The following is a 15,308-nucleotide window of genomic DNA, read 5'->3' on the forward strand; positions in this document are numbered from 1 at the left end:
TGGATACTATATATTCTGGAAAATTTGAAACTCGCAATCCAATTAGTGGTGCCTAAGAACCTTCATTTACATATGAAAGTAGAATAAAAAATAGAGCCAGAAATCTTTAGTAAAAACTAAAACACTTGTAGTACCTCCCCAGTATACTTCAGCAACAAAGGCCTTGTTTCTGCACTGCAGTTTGTTCTTGTCTTTGCCCCTGCTATCATTCCTGTGCCCCAGATATTTGCATAACTGGCTGCTTCTTATTTTTCAAATCTCAAGTCAAATACCATCTTAGAGAGCTCTTTTCAGATCCCCAGTCTAAATAAGCTCACACTATCCTCAAGTCCCTCTATCACATCACCCTGCCTTAACTTTCCTCATGGCACTTCTGGCCGTCTGAAATCTCATTTGTCTAACAACTAACTTAAGATTCGACCCTCCTCTAGGATAGAAGTTCCTGTCTGTCTTGCTCACAAGCCTAGAGCAATGCACATAGTAGGCAATCAGGATGTGTTTGTTGAATAAATGAATGAATCCTTACTGGCACTGATATGATTTAAAAATGTTTAATTTGCAGGCCAGTCACGGTGGCTCACACATGTAATCCCAGCACTCTGGGAGGCCAAGGCTGGCAGATCACTTGAACCCAGGAGTTCAACACCAGCCTGGGCAACATAATGAGACCCCATTTCTTAAAAATAAATAAAATAAAAATGTTTAGTTTGCATTTTTTGGATTAAGAGTAAAGTTTTTACTTAGGAATGTCTATGTTTCTTCATTTGATACCCTTTCCATTTCTTCTGTAATTAAAAAAAAAAACCCTTCACCCATTTTTCTATTGGGCGTTTTTTTTTTTTCTTATCAATTTAAATGAACTTAAGAGACCAGGCACGATGGCTCACACCTGTAATCTCAGCACTTTGGGAGGCCGACGTGGGTGGATCACCTGAGGTCGGGAGCTCAAGACCAGCCTGACCAACATGGAGAAACCCTGTCTCTACTAAAAATACAAAATTAGCTGGGCATGGTGGCACATGCCTGTAATCCCAAGCTACTCGGGAGACTGAGGCAGGAGAATCGCTTGAACCTGGGAGGCGGAGGTTGTGGTGAGCCGAGATCGCACCATTGCACTCCAGCTTGGGCAACAAGAGCGAAACTCCGTCTCAAAAAAATAAAAATAAAAAATAAATGAACTTAAGATACTAACTCTGTCAGGTTTGGGACCAATATTTTTCCCAATGTGTTTTATTGATTTTGTCCCTGTTTCCTTGGGAAGAAGTTCTAAATTATCGAGTAGTCATGTATCAATATTTTCTATAGTGTTTTGTTTAGCTGCAGGCAGCATGGAGTAGCAAGCAGTCCAGCCTGCACTTTGAGGTTAGTTTACTTACAATCTGTGACTTCAGAAAAGTAGGCCAATTATTTAGCTTCCAAATCTCATGTTACTCAATTGCAGTTTTCATTTGTAAAATGGGGATACTGGTACCAAATACATCACAGAATCATGAGGATTAAAGGTAATGAAGGATATAAAATGTCCTTGGTAGTGTGCACATTAAGAATGCCCTAAATAAGCATATAAGCATGGTTAAGAGCTAAGATGTATTTCACTATTTTCATGTAGATAATTTGTCTTGGTAACTTTTTTTTTTTTTGAGACAGGGTCTCTTTGTCACCCAGGCTGGAGTGCAGAGGCAAGAACATGGCGCACTGCAGCCTGAGCCCGTAATCCTCCTGCCTCAGCCTCATGTGTAGCTAGGACCACAGTCGCGTGCCACCACGCCCAGCTATTTTTTTTTTACTTTTTGTAGCGGTGGAGGGGGTCTCATTTTTTTGCCCCAGGCTGCGGCTGGTCTCCAACTCCTGGGCACAAGCCATCCTCCCTCCTCTGTCTCCCAAAATGTTCGGCTTACAGGTGTGAGCCACTGCGCCCAGTCTTCTCAGTTCAGATATAGTATAAATTTTCTCAAATACTTAAATTATTTAATCCTTAAGGAATTTATTTTGGTGCACCAAACCACTTACCTTAAAGTCAGCTTTGCCTGTTCAGTAAGCGACTGGCCCCCAGAATGGCCTTGAAGCGCCAGCCTACTGGCAAGGAGCTGACTTGCAGCCCGGAGTCAGCTCCCTGCTGATGGGCTGATCCTCGAGCAGGCTGTGCGGGGCGGGGCGCGCACTGGACCCGCCTCCTCCCCGCCCCCTCCCCGCCCCCTTGCTCTGCCAGTCCAGCCCTAGGTTCTCCTGAATCCCGGCGGTCCCGGCAACGCTCCTGACGCTGCTGGCCTGTTCTCCACCGTCGCTCGACTTCCACCTCTAAGACTCGCACGTGAGTGCGGGCGTCTCCCAGTTCCTGGGCCGGTGAGGCAGCAGCCCAGCAACCGTACCGCCCGGGGGAAAAGGAAAGTCCTGGCCTGGAGAATCCGAGCCCGCAGGCTCCGTGCGGCAGGTCCCGCCGGGCCCTGCTGCTAGAAGTGCTCCGTGGGCTTCGCGCAGCTGGGGATGGGCAGGTCGTGGGGGTGCTCCCGAGCTAGGTCGCGGCCTGGCTGGACCCAGGCACCGCCGGCGCCTCCTGGAGGAGCCCGGGCTCGGGGCTCAGCTCTGGGCCGCAAGGCCCCGCCTGGGCCTGGCGCTCGCGCACCTGGGGCTGGGGATAGGCTGGGATCCGCCCTCCTTCCCTGGGCGGAGAAGGTCGGGCTTGTGGCCCAGAGAAGGGTGACAGGCCCCGAAATCGCTGCAGCACCACGCGGGGAGAGGGATAGGGTACCCACACCACGTCCGTGGTGAATCCAATGCCCAGTTGAGCGGGGGGCGCGCGCTTCAGAGCACCCGAGAAGCTGGCAGATGGGGTGGGAAGAGGTGACTCTTGATTTCAGGGTAAACAAGGAGATTGTGAGAAGTAGTCTAGCAGCTCCCGTTTCTCCTCCAGCTTCAAGATTCTTCTGTCTAGTGTTTTGGGTTCCCTACACCAGGATTGTGGAGGAAGCGCAGGGCCAGAACCCGTTGGGACCGAGCAGACCAACCCTTTATGCTGCACTTAATGATCATCTGCACTTTTTGCATATCCTTAGTGTTGTCTTTTTGAGGCCACCTCTATAATGGATAATCGAATAGAGGAAAGGGCGGGATTGAATATTGTGATTATTGATTACAATGTCCCAGAACAACTGTGCTAGACAGTTTTTATATGTTAGCTTATTTAACGCTCCCAAGCACTTATTGAAGTGATGTTACTCTGTTTCATTCTCCAGGAAACTCGGGTTGAATAATTCATCAAATTACACAACTGGTAAGTGGTGGCATTAGGGTTTGGAATTCAAGTCCGTATGGTTTTAGGGCACAGGCTTTATTGCTTAATGTAAAAGAACATTATTCTTTGGGATAAGCCAGATACCTAGGTTTCAAATCTATGCTATGAGGGCTGTTAGCTGTATGACCTTGGGCAGGATACTTCACCTTTTAGGGCCTGTTTCTGCATTTGTGAAATAGAGATAAAATGTCACAAGGTTGCTATGAGAATTAAATTAGCTCCTACTTGTAAAACATTTAGCAAAGTGCTTGACACGTAGTTAGTGGTAAGCTATATATAGCCACATATGTCCTGATGTCACTAATAAGGGTCAGCAAACTAGCTCTCTGTGTGTGCTGCCAGTCAGAGCCAAACAGAACTTGTGCAAGCCTAGAACATAGGTAGAGGGAAACAGCAAAGGATGGGAAACGAAAAGGGAACTGAAAACAGATGACATATATAATGGCAATTATAATGACACCAATAGATGTCTCAGTCATTGATCTGTGGTACCCAGGGCCACTTTTTGCCTTTGTGAGAATTGTTAAAAGGTCAGTTCCTTTTGGCTGATGAATTGGAAAAATACATCTCACTCTGGGCTGAAAAATTTCAAACTCTGAGACTGGATCATTTTGAGACTCTAGATGTGAGGGGGAGCTGAATTTTAGGACCAAAAGGTGCCTGGCACGAACCCCACAATGAAGTCTGCAGTTCTCTTTCAGGATTTCTTCTCTCAGGTCTAGTCCCTGAACAATAGGAAGGGAGAGGAGGCTCCAGGATGGGAGAAACAAAAGGAGTGTTTGCCATTAAGGGTTGCATAATGACTGGATACCTCTTCTAATTTTACCTATAACTGTGAACACTTTATAGACAATGGTCTTCATTTTCACACAAGTTTATGGCAACCTATTATACATTTTAAAATATTTTATTTTCTATGCTCATTATGATGGTATCACTGCTGCCCTGGGTATTTCCCTTGCAGCATCTGTTTCGGTACCTAGTTCATATTGTACTCCAACACCTATCAATTCTTTTATTTACTTATTTATTTATTTTATAATAAAGATGAGGTCTTACTATGTTGCCCAGGCTGGTCTTGAACTCCTGGGCTCAAGTGATCCTCCTGCCTTGGCCTCCCAAAGTGCTGGGGTTACAGGTGTGAGCCACCACACCTGGCCCTATCAATTCTTGGTATGGCTTTATCCGTAGTTTCCTTTGCCCTCTTTATTTTTTGGTACTATCACTGGGCTTTTTTTCTTATTATTGTTAGAGTTTTCTTTTTTTTCTCCTTTTCAAATGTTCTTTAGTCAGTGATTTATTATGCTAGAAAGTATGCCTGTTAGCAAAACTATAAAAGTTAATGTTAGATGTGAAAAATGATTATATGTCATTTGACCTTCAAAGATTCATAATGCCACCACTGCTCACCAAAGCATATTTCAGGTGGATCTTTTAGCAAGACTCAATGTCACTTCCATTGGTGGTACTCAGTGACCTGCAGGAGTCCTAACTAGAGCATTCCTTTACTGTACCCACCATTACCTTCACCCTACAATCTAGCTTCCTTCCCACCAATATTTTCGCTTCTTGTTCTTACTTGTGAGTGGGAATCATATTGGGGTTTTTTTTAGAGAGACTGTTTATTCTTTTAATATAACAGCTTAGCAGTATGCAATCATAACTTTTTAAAAGACATTAAAATTCGTCAGTATTATGGTCACATTTACCAATATGCATTAGGTGGATAGCATATTAGTAAGTTTCCTCATGAAAAAAATAGAAGGAAATACTACATACTCATTTTAGTAAATCATTTTGAAATGTCTCTTGCAAATGGTTGTATTATATCTAGTTCCTGTGAAGATTACCAGAGCAACTGTGTGGTTTTCTGGACACATTGTTATCCGGCTATTTCACCTTCCCCGGCTTTTAGTTTACCATGCCTTTAGACTTCAGGGTGATGGTCAATACACGTTAAAAGAGGTACCTGCAACTGTAAAGAGGAACTTACTTATCTGTCCACATTTTCGTGTTTATGTGTCAGAATTTTTTAAAAAAAAGTGAAAAGACAAATAGTTCCTGATGGTATTGTCAAAACAATTTTATAAAATATGTAAAATTGCTCCCCACCTTCAGTACTTCTTGCTCTCCTTCTTTATTGTTCCCTGTAGCACTTACTGCCACCTAACATACTATATATGTTACTTATTTGTCTTCATTGTTGTCTGCCTCCCTGTAGTGTAACTAACTTCTCCCTGATGGGGATGGTGCCTGCTTTGTTTGTTGTTGGCTCTCCAGCACCTTAGAACAGTGCCTGACACACAGTAGGCAATCTATAATATTTGTTCAATAAGTGTTGAATGAATTAATAGTACTATTAAACTGCTCATGATTGGGAAATATAAAGGGATTTGCCTTAAAATTACAAACAGCTAAAACATATGTGTTAAGCAACCAGGACATGAATATTCTTGAAATCAGGAAATGTATAAACATCTCAACAGCCTTTGCTCAATATACAAACTTTTTAAACCTTGAGAACCACGTGGTTGTGGTTGTTGCTGCTTTAAACCGAAGGCATTTTTAGATTATTTGTTCACCGTGAACTAGAAAGGAGCCCATAGTGATAAATCGTGAAGTGTCCATCTTGCCCAATTAAATATACATGCTCCCCTACAAAGAGAAGGAAAGGAGTCAAATTTTGGAAAGCATGCATTTAGAGTCAGGGCATAGTGGACACCAGGGCATGTGAGAGGTTCTGGTGGCTGGTTCAGCATCTGGGAAATTCCAGAAGGGGGGAAATTCTTAATGTGCTGTGAGGGGAATGAGAACCCGAGGAGGCTTCAGTCTTCACAGATTGGTGTACTTTAATATCAGATCCAGCCTGCCTGCTGCACAGCTGGCCAGCAGCTTTACTTAGTCCTTATAATGGAAAACTTTTCAACTGAACACTTGGGATTTTCAGCTAGGGGATGCAGCTCTGATTTTCATTGAGGGTAAAAGATGATTCACTTTGTAGACATGTATTTTATAGCCAGCTTTGCCAAGATGCATGTTCCATAAAGTGGGGCAATAGTGAGACGTTGCCACTGCTTCTTTTCTTCTTAAGCCAGTCAAATTTAGCAGTAGGGGGTGTATACCAACTTTAGTGACACTGATGTTAGTAAGTTCTTATTTTTAACTTTTACATTTTAATTTCATTTTTTCTGCTTGTGTAGCTAATAAGTTCTGATAACCCTTCTTTTTTTAAAAAAGTTTTTATTTATTTATTTATGAGATGGGGCCTCACTCTGCCACCAAGGTTGGAGTGCAGCGGCATGATCTCGGCTCACTGCAACCTCCACCTCTCAGGCTCAAGCAATCCCACCTCAGCCTCCAGAATGACTGGGACCACAGGCACACCCCACCACGCCCGGCTAATTTTTGTATTTTTGGTAGAGACGGGGTTTAGCCATGTTGTCCAGGCTGCTATTGAGCTCCTGAGCTCAAGCCATCTGCCTGTCTCGGCCTCCCAAAGTGCTGGGATTATAAGCATCAGCCACCGTGCCTGGACAAACCCTGCTTCTATTAATAACTTTTATTAATACCTCACTAAATGAACCTATGATGAACTGTTCAATTGATGGACTTGAAAATACAATCAGTGATACTTCTAAAATGTATATACAGTAGCCAAGGGATTAGAAAAGTGGTATAACCTGAAACACATGTTAAGTCAACTTTGTAGCCAGTTATGAATCATGGAATAGAACAATATCAGGATTTTAGAGAAATTAATGAAGGGTCCTTAGTTGATTGCTTACTTTGTAATGATAAAGACAAGGTAAAACTGCACCTACTTTTTATTTTTGAAGTTAGAGTGATCACACCTGTTAACTCCTGCTTTCCTCAGTTCTGCATGTCCAAGCATCAGCAATGGTATCACTATTTAGATTTTGCTCAAGATAGTTTAAGAATCTGGAAACTTTTTGAAGTGTGGCTAAAAGCTGATTTATTTTGCTGCCATGATAGATGCTAAGAGCTTAATAATGTGAGATTTCATGGATGCTAATAAAATTTATTTCCTTATCATGCTGCATCTACTTAATAGACTGGGCCCTGTGTTTTGTTTGTTTATTTAAGTCATCTGAGCACTTAGTAACAATTTTGAGCAAAGGTACCTAACTAGTGGAGAAGTTTCTAGATACATTTTTTTCAGATATAGCTTTTTTTTGTTTTGTTTTGAGACGGAATTTGGCTCTTTTTGCCCAGGCTGGAGTGCAATGACACGATCTTGGCTCACTGCAACCTCTGCCTCCCTGGTTCAAGCGATTCTCCTGCCTCAGCCTCCCGTGTAGCTGGGATTACAGGTGGGCGCCATCACGCCCAGCTAATTTTGTATTTTTAGTAGAGACGGGTTTCACCATGTTGGCCAGGATGGTCTTGAACTACTGACCTCAGACTATCCGCCCGCCTCGGCCTCCCAAAGTGCTGGGATTACAGGCATGAGCCACCGTGCCCGGCCCCAGATATAGCTTTTTTGATAGAGATGGAGACTGAGTTTGGAAAACTTTATCCTTTTTCGTCCATTTCTCCTTTTTGTCCTTATAAATATTCTGATGTTTTCTACTTATTTTAAAAAATCCTTAGTACCACTTCCTAAACAAGTTCCATATTCACTGTAATTAAATTAGGGTTATCGTACATTAATGGAAAAGACCTTAAGAATTACTTAAAGAAAGGGATTGACTCAACTCTTAGGTTTAACAGCTGAAGGCTGGGTGTGGTGGCTCACGCCTGTAATCTCAGCATTTTGGGAGGCCAAGGTGGGCAGATTACAGGCGGATTACCTGAAGTCAGGAGTTCGAGACCAGCCTGGTCAACATGGTGAAACCCTGTCTCTACTAAAAATACAAAAATTAGCTGGGCGTGATGGCAGCACCTGTAATCTCAGCTACTCAGGAGGCTGAGGCAGGAGAATCACTTGAACCCAGGAGGCGGAGGTTGCAAGTGAGCCAAGATCTCCATTGCACTCCAGCCTGGGCAACAAGAGTGAAAGTCCATCTCAAAAAAAAAAAATGAGATTTAACAGCTGAAAAAACCTGAGGCCTGGAGAAGTTACAGCAGTTGCCCAAATGCCTGCCATTGTGGTGTGACTAACACAGAACCAGGCATTTCATTTCTTTTTTTTTTTTTTTTTTGAGACGGAGTCTTGCTTTGTCACCCAGGCTGGAGTGCAGTGGTGCAATCTTGGCTCACTGCAACCTCCACCTCCGGGTTCAAGTGATTCTCCTGCCTCAGCCTCACAGGTAGCTGGGACTACAGTGCACCATGCCCAACTAATTTTTGTGTTTTTATTAGACACAGGGTTTTGCCATGTTGACCAGGCTGGTCTCAAACTCCTGACCTCAGGTGATCTGCCCAGTCCATTTCTTTTGACACCTGATCCAGTGATTCTTCCTTTTTGTTTCTTTTTTGTTTTGTTTTATGTATGTTTATGCTTGACATTATTCCCTGTCTTCATTTCTAGTATCCTGTGGTAGTGATTAAAAAAATAAATCTGGGCATCACTTTGTTACTAAATACAGAACAAGCGTAGTTTAAATTCTTTTAATGTGAGTTTTTTTCTCTCAGAGTCTGGATATGAAGTGCAGTATATTCCTGAGAATAAATGTTGCTGCTGTAAGATGATCTAATGGCACCTACACACATGGTAGACCTGTGTGTGTAGAGACACACTAACAAGGAGAACATGCTTTCTTAGCCTTAAGTAATTTACAATTTAATGGGTTATCTTGAAGAGGAACTGCCATGAGGTAAATAAAGTATAAACCATTCCACTTCTTCCATTCTTTGGCAAGCTTTTGTTATTCTGGTTACGTTTGTTTAAGAACCATATAACTAGTTTTAGCCTCAGTATTAACCTTGTAATTTTAAAGTTCCTATTTTATTAATTTGTGTCAGGCTGAATATTACTTTTGATATTAACAAGACAAGACATAAGGAAATTAGAGAATATTGCTGTTACACTAAGTAACTATTTTTTGATATTGTTTTTAATTGAAAAATTATAATTGTATACATCTATGAAGTTTATTTATTTTTACTAATACTATTTTTACTTGACAGCTAATTAACTATTAATTAGAGGCTTTAGTGTCCTGAAGGGATTTTGGCATAAAAGGGAAAATACCTGGGTTTATGCTGTGGTGCTGACACTTACTAACTTTGTGATCCCATGTAAGTAATTTAACCTTTTTGAAGAAATTTATATTTTTTTCCTAATAGATACTATGCATTATTTTGAAGATTAACAATGTGCCGAAAATTATCAACATGTTCTGGGTCAATCACTTCAGACACTGGAGTGCCTTATATTATAGTCATACCTGTGACATATGGACCTTTCACCATGTAGTAATCATTATCCTGCCTAACTCACAGAGTTTTTGTAAGGTTCAGAAGATAATATATTTTTTGGAAGCACTTTAAAAATTGTAAAAAAAAAAACCAAAATCTGTCCAGTTGTATGGAATTATTAACTATCTTTTCTTTCCCCTTATTCTTCTACTCCCCACTTTCTTACTGTCTACCCTTAAATGTAAGGGTGAAAAAGAAATCCAGTAGTCAGTAGCAATAAGATTGCAAATTTTTTTTATAGTGGAGTATAGTTTTAATCATCAGTAAAAGTAGAAATCTCTGGGGAGCTTCTTCAGCTCCAAGAGCACTTTGATTGTTCCCTGTCTGTACCACACAATTTTATACTCTTGTATACTATTTCTATGTATACAAAGTTAGCTAAGTAGCTAAGTATTTATTTCGTTTTTGCCTCCTCCCTAACCCTCACTTTTGGAACACCTAGAAAGTATTCAATAAGTAATTGTTTTATGAATGGATCTCCCCAATTTGATTATAATGAGCTACAAGCTCTTCTGTTGCTGTATAATGTCCCTGCTGTCCTTAGCAAAATAATGGGTTTACAGTAACCTGGTAATAAATACACTTGCTAGTTTGACCTGGGAACTCTCAGGAGCATAGCAGCCTTTGGATTTACAGCCATATTACCTGACGCCCCCCCTCCTCCTTTTTTTTTTTTTTTTTTTTTTAGTAGGGAAACACTTATTACTGTTCTGAGCAACACAATTTGAGAAACACTGCCTAGGGTGTGTATTGCTGATGTTGCTGGGCCTGTTCCAGCTGCCCCAGGGTTGCCCTTGCTTGCTTTCAATAGCGGTCAGGCAGGATGTACTGTGGAATAGCAGTTAGTGAATCATGGTATTAGAACCAGAAAGAACTTCTGAGAATTTTTTACAGTAGGCCAGTCTCTTCATTTTTCAGCTGAAGACTGGAGGAACTTCACTAAAGGGATTGGTAGATGGGCACCAACTTCTCCTTCACAATTGTTTTAGGACACATTTTGAGTCACTAACACGAGCCTGCGCTCCCCTCACCTGCGTACCTTATTATACTCAAGGCTATTTCGCCAAATTAATTTTATGTAAATCCCAACAATCATTATTGTTTCAAGAAGCTTTTCATAAATAAGGATGAGAAAGCTGCTTTATGTCTTATTACTTAATAACAAGCCATCTATGCTGAGACAATCAATTAAAATCCCTGACTCAGTAATAAAATAATTGCTACAATTCATTGAGTGTCTATTATATGCTGAGCATTCTAGAAACCTACAGTTGTCAGGGTTTTTATTAAGTCTATTTTTCTCTTTTAGCCTTATTTACATTGAAGGACTAGTGTCAGGGTTTTTTAATATCCCCATTTTATAAATTAGTAAATTGAAGGTCAGATAGATAATTTGGCAGAGGTGACACATCCAAATTAGTGGTGGGAAAAAAATTTGAATGACACGCACTGACTCCAGAGTTATTGCTCTTTCTGCTACAAATAACCTGTGCCAGATGTCATGCTTCAGGAAGAAGGGGAAGTGGTAAAATATGTTCGCTGCCCACGGTTCACGGTATATAGATGGAGTGATGAGCCACAAATACAAGTAACAATAGTGGAAAGAAAATAGAATCAGTGCCATAACAGCATGAGGGGTATCAGCAGAGTATCAGCAACAGCTGTATGAATGAAGTATCATTTGAAGTGTTTGTTTTGTTTTGTTTTGAGATAGAGTCTCACTCTGTCACCCAGGCTGGAGTGCAGTGGTGCCATCTCGGCTCACTGCAACCTTCGCCTCCTTGGTTCAAGCGATTCTCCTGCCTCAGCCTCCCGAGTAGCTGGGATTACAGACACCTGCCACCACGCCCGGCTAATTTCTGTATATTTAGTAGAGACAGGGTTTCACCATGTTGGCCAGGCTGAGTTCTTGAACTCCTGACCTCAAGTGATCCCCCCACCTCGCCCACCCAAAGTGCTGGGATTACAGGTGTGAGCCACCGTGCCCGGCCTGTAGTGGATCTTGAAGAACTTGGGTGGGCAGGGGTAGCTGTTCAGGTAGATTAGGGGTAGATGTTGGCAGAGCCATGAATTCCAGGCTTAGTTCATTGGGCTATCACTTTTTAATCAGAAGTGATAAAATCATAATGTGAATGGACAGAAAATGGCAGTGGGAATACCCATTAGGAGACTATTATATTAGGCAGGTGAGAGATACAGAAGACCTGAAGTTAGGGTTGTGACTGGGTACAGGAAAGTGACTGTATCTCCATGTTTGGGAGAGATTTGGGGTTCTAGTAGGCAGCATCTCTATGACATCTTTACTGGATAAATCTAAAAGTAGGTTTGAGGAGGAATGGGAAAAGAGGAAGTAGATAAGACCTCAGGATTTTCAGCCAGGGCATGGGAATGACCAGATGCCTTGAATTTCACATATCAGGTACCACTTTAAATATTAGGTCTTAATTCTCAGCTCCTTAGGTTTATCTCTGTTATAATATTGATTCAGAACGTTAGGGTGACTGGGAGAATGATTGATATATTTGGTGTTTCTAGGGATTATTTGCATTTCAGAAGAGGTGTTTGGATCAAATTTTGTCCAATAAGTAATAATCTGTACAGTAGGGAAGCTGTTGTCTAATCCTAGGGATTATTTGTGTTTTGTATCCTGCTCTTAAGGAGTAAAATACTACATAGAATTATTCTTTAGTTTTTCATGCATTCTTTGCCATGTGACTTATCCCAGCCAAATCTTTCATACTAAAAGAGTATAAAACATTTGTTTTATTTTCCCTCATCATAATTTTTTTTTTTTTTTTTTTTTGAGACAGGGTCTTGCTCTGTCACCCAGGCTGCAGTGCATAGCTTACTGTGGCCTTGAACTCCTGGACTTGAGTGAGCCTCCTGCCTTAGCCTACCAAGTAGCTGGGACTACAGGTGCATGGCACCTTGGCTGGCTAATTTTTTAATTTTTCTTTCTCTCTTTCTTTCTTTTTTTTTTTTTAGACGGAGTCTTGCTCTGTCGCCCAGGTTGGAGTGCAATGGTGTAATCTCACTGACTGAAACCTCCGCCACCCAGGTTCAAGTGATTCTCCTGCCTCAGCCTCCTGACTAGCTGGGATTACAGGCATGTACCACCATGCCTGGCTAATTTTTGTGTTTTTAGTAGAGACGGGGTTTCACCAGGTTGGCCAAGCTGGTCTCGAACTCCTGACCTGCGGTAATCCACCTGCCTCGGCCTCCCGAAGTGCTGGGATTACAGGTGTGAGCCACCGTGCCCAGCCTAAATTTTTTTTTTTGTAAAGATGAGGTCTCTGTTGCTCAGGCTGGTCTTGAACTCCTGGGCTCAAGCAATCCTACTGCCTCAGCCTCCCAAAGTGCTGGGATTACAGGTATGAGCCAATATGCCCAGCCCCCATTATGAGTTGTGGATAAAATATGCTATTGCTCTCTTAAAAAATGGTGTATCATGTACTGGATAATTATATTAAAAGGAAATGAAAGCAGCATCTTCATGAATATTACTATTAACAAGATTCCAGACCCTAGTGTTTGTGTAATTTCTTCCATTTGCCATTCAGCCATAATGGGTTTCCGGATAAAATTGAGGCCACAGTCAGAGTCATTTTTCAGAGAGGAATGCTGCTAATAGAAGAAATTTGTTTCCTGGCAGCAATGCAGTAGTATAACTGTCAGCAATTGGTTAAATAATCAGCTGTGCCTGGCATGTTGTTTTTGTAGCTTTTGTATAAGCATTTTTAGGGAAAAAAATAATGCTCTTCTAATATGTGATGTCTCTTTGCTGTGGGACTGACTTCACACGCAGATGTCTTCATTCTCTGTTGAATTCTCCCCATCCTTGGAAATTTGAAGACTTTTCTGCTGGCTGGTAGAGAATCCTCTACATGTTTTTTTGCGGGGAGCTTTAGCTATTGTTGCTCATTCTGTGTTCATCCACAGGGCACTGCATTATGCTTGATATTGCTGACATGCAACTTACAAGACTCTAAACTACTTTATGCAAAAAAAAAATCATACAACTCACATTTATTTTACAGATTCTGTGTTAGATACAAAAAACAGGATGCCTGGCATGTGCCAGATTTACAAATTTACTTGCATTATCTCCATTTTTACTGATGAGGAAATCTAGGCTCAGGAAGTTGAAGTTACTTATACGTGGTCACACAGCCAGTGCCAGAAGGAGGGTTCAACTGGGTGGTGGCGGGCTCCTGTAATCCCAGCTACTTGGGAGGCTGAGGCAGAGAATTGCTTGAACCTGGGAAGCGGAGGCTACAGTGAGCTGAGATTGCGCCACTGCAGTACAGCCTGGACAACAGAGCAAGACTCCGTCTTAAAAAAAAAAAATGGATGTGTGCATTACCCCAAATTTGATCTTGTTCCTGTAATGCCGTAATCTGTTACTATTAGTGCAATAGGAATTCAAAGGAACACCTTAGTATGGATTGGAATAATCAGGATAATCATGGAATGGAATAATAAAAAAATATGAAACATGGGATAGATAAGACAGGATCAGACCCTAGAGGCAGATAGTGATAAAATGATAATAAAATGTGAGCACTTACTGTATACTAGGCACTTATATATATATATAAGATATATATTTTTGTTTGTTTTGTTTTTTTTTTGAGATGGGGTCTCACTCTGTCACCCAAGTTGGAGTGCAATGGCATGATCTTGGCTCACTGCAAACTCTGCCTTCCAGTCTCAAGCGATCCTCCTACCTCAGACTCCAGAGTAGCTGGGATCACAGGCTCATGCCACCACACCCAGCTAATTTTTGTATTTTAGTAGAGACGAGGTTTCACCATGTTGACCAGGCTGGTCTTGAACTCCTGACCTCAAGTGATCCACCTGCCTTGGCCTCCCAAAGTGCTGGGAGTACAGGTGTGAGCTGCCGTGCCCGGCCAGCTTTGTTTTTAAATGGGATTTCTAGCTACTTCTAGGACTATGCAACCTACTTCATTTTTCTTACTCTCTATTTATTTAGGAATCTTAGTATTGATTTTTGACATATGTTAAGGACTGCTACTGTTTTTAGAGAGTTCAATAGAATTATCAAAATTTTTTAATAAGATGTTAATTGTTTTTTGACATTACAAAGGGCTCTTCTAATGATAATCTTTGTTATTTCAGATTTGCTTAGGCATTTTATACAGCACAGGAATCTTACTGCCATATTTAAATATAACAAGATAATGAGTGGATTTGTTTCTGTGGTCCTAGAACTTCAGCTAAATCTCAAAGTGGAGGGCAAAGGGCATTAAATACTATCCCATTGTAAGGATGTAGGTACCTTCCCTCCTGCAGAACCTGCCCTAGCACCATCAACCTCCACTGGCTAAGTGGACATCCAGATGGGAAATGCAATGCCTAGTTCCTTTACTTGGTGACACCTGCAGCCCCTTTCATTCCCTGGGTTCATGGATGAAGGCAGTTCACCCGCAATACTACATTCCTTCTCAAGTCCAGCCCCCATCATATGCTCTACCCTATCCCCAGTCCTTTTCATATATTGATTGGAGACTGGGGAAGGAGGGGTCTATAGAAGTTAAGCTAACTCTGATATTTCTTAGCAAGTCATAAGGGAAAATAGGCCACACCTTCTCTCTGTAGAATAGTGGGCTTGTCA

The 15,308-nt window shown here is 41.6% G+C and overlaps 2 protein-coding genes across 14 annotated transcripts in view; one reads left to right on the forward strand and one right to left on the reverse strand.

Annotated features, from left to right (window-relative positions):
- The window catches only part of RMDN1 (regulator of microtubule dynamics 1), a 39,784-nt gene extending 37,674 nt beyond the window's left edge, over positions 1-2,110 (reverse strand). Inside the window, exon 1 of the mRNA XM_055286683.2 lies at positions 2,011-2,110. The gene's annotated coding sequence lies outside the window, so the exon portion shown is untranslated. The remainder of the gene's footprint in view (positions 1-2,010) is intronic.
- Positions 2,111-2,133: 23 nt separating this feature from the next.
- The window catches only part of CPNE3 (copine 3), a 47,703-nt gene continuing 34,528 nt past the window's right edge, over positions 2,134-15,308 (forward strand). The window contains exons 1-4 of one of the 13 annotated variants that reach the window (XM_063643390.1): positions 2,191-2,311; positions 3,234-3,271; positions 9,383-9,493; positions 12,659-12,779. The gene's annotated coding sequence lies outside the window, so the exon portion shown is untranslated. Of the gene's footprint in view, positions 2,432-3,233; positions 3,272-8,507; positions 9,070-9,382; positions 9,494-12,658; positions 12,780-13,478; positions 13,542-15,308 lie in introns of those variants that run through there. The other 12 variants (XM_055286693.2, XM_063643387.1, XM_055286688.2 and 9 more) reach the window with 12 other exon arrangements.

The sequence above is a fragment of the Symphalangus syndactylus genome, chromosome 7, assembly GCF_028878055.3.
Source record: "Symphalangus syndactylus isolate Jambi chromosome 7, NHGRI_mSymSyn1-v2.1_pri, whole genome shotgun sequence".
Taxonomy (NCBI): domain Eukaryota; kingdom Metazoa; phylum Chordata; class Mammalia; order Primates; family Hylobatidae; genus Symphalangus; species Symphalangus syndactylus.